Raw genomic sequence first — 1,991 nt, forward strand, 5'->3', positions numbered from 1 at the left:
AGGCCTCCTACACCCTCCTCGCCATCAATTTTAGATCACTTATTGTTCCCTTATCCCTGGGTTTGCTAACACCCACTTCCTTTGCCCCACCTCACCCTCTCCCAGTCCCCCTGGAAAAATTGGTCATTATTTCCTCCTCCAGATTGTTTATCCCACATATTTTATCTGGATAGACATGCAGAGACAATAATAAGCACAAAAACAAGACAACATAAAACAAAGAAACAAAAGAAAACAAAGCAACAACTAAAAATAATGACAAATAAAAGCCTATAAATAGTTCAAGGTCTATTTTTTGAAAACACTTTTGGAGTGTTGTCGAGTCTGATGGGGTGCCATGTCTGGCCCCACAGTCTATTTTTGGTATTCTCCAGGGACTTCGTTGCTTTGCTCCCCTTGCTGTTCTGTCGCATGCCCTTAGTGTTTCGCCCCACTGTGGTGGGGTCAGATTGGGCACAATCACCGCACTGTGTCACCAATGTTGTTCCCCGTAGGACCATGGGTTAATGAGGGATATAATGTCTCCTAGTAGGGCTGGCCCTATGGTCCTCTGTGTGCATTGGCTGCTCTGTGCAGGAATATCATCCTTGGGGCTTGGTGGGCCAGGCTGTGCTCTGCTCTCTCTCTGCCCCTGTTCATTTGCTCCTGTGTATTCTGATCAAATGTGTCTCTTTCCGAGCTGTAGCTTCAGTGCTGTCCTCTGAAGTGAATTCTCCTGGTGGGATTAACGTAGTTAGGATTGGGACTGGACTCTCAGACCTTTCTATTGGCTCTCTGCTTCATGACGTATGTTGCATTCGCGTCTTGGTGCACTGGGTTGGAGTCTGGTACCTCTCTCCCTGTGGAGATATAAACAACACCCTCCCCTTGGGTGGTTTAGTGCCCTTTCCCCCCACTAACCATGTTCTTTTTCCCCTCCTTTTTAGTTGGCTACCATATGTATTCCTGGATTTGGTCTGGCCCCTGCCATGCTACCTGGTCCTCACTCCCGAACCTCACCTGGATACACCCTGATTGTATGATACAGTAGGAGTTTCCCTATGCCCCTTTTGCATTTTTAAGATTACCTCAGCAGACTCATGTTGTAACTATCCTTTTGTGCTTGGCTTACTTTACTTAGCATAATTTCCTCCAGTTCTTCCCATGTGGCAATGTGCCTCATATGTTCAACACTGTTTTTTAGGGATGCGTAGTACTCTGTTGTATGTATGTACCACAGGTTTTAAAAAAAAATCATTTTATTGGGGGCTTGTACAACTCATCACAATTCATCCATCCATCCATTGTATGTCAAGCACATTTGTACATTTGTTGCCATCATCATTCTCAAAACATTTGCTCTCCATGTAAACCCCTGGAATCATATCAATTTTTCTCTTTCCTCCCTAACCCCTCCTCCCTCATAAACCCTTGGTAATTTATAAATTATTATTTTGTCATATCTTCCTCTGTCCAACGTCTCCCTTCACCCACTTTTCTGTTGTCCGTGCCCCAGGGAGGTTATATGTAGATCCTTATAATTGGTTCCCCCTCTCTACTCCACCCTCCTGGTATCAACACTCTCACCACTGGTCCTGATGGGATCATCTGCCCTGGATTCCCTGTGTTTCCAGTTCCTATCTGTACCAGTGTACATCCTCTGATCTAGCCAGATTTGTAAGGTAGAAGTGGGATCATGATAGTGGGAGAGGGAGGAAGGCAGGAAGCATTTAGGAACTAGAGGAAAGTTGTATGTTTCATTGTTGCTACACTGCACCCTGACTGGCTCTTCTTCTGCCTGTAAGAGGATGTCCAGTTACCTACAGATGGGCTTTGGGTCCCCACTCCACACTCCCCTCATTCACAATGATATGATTTTTTTGTTCTTTGATGCCTGATACCTTTGACACCTCGTGATCACACAGGCTGGTGTGCTTCTTCCATGTGGGCTTTGTTGCTTCTAAGCTAGATGGCCGCTTGTTTATCTTCAAGCCTTTAATACCCTAGATGTT

This window comes from Echinops telfairi, unplaced genomic scaffold, assembly GCF_000313985.2.
Source record: "Echinops telfairi isolate 266 unplaced genomic scaffold, ASM31398v2 ScPeMD7_18;HRSCAF=68, whole genome shotgun sequence".
NCBI classification, from domain to species: domain Eukaryota; kingdom Metazoa; phylum Chordata; class Mammalia; order Afrosoricida; family Tenrecidae; genus Echinops; species Echinops telfairi.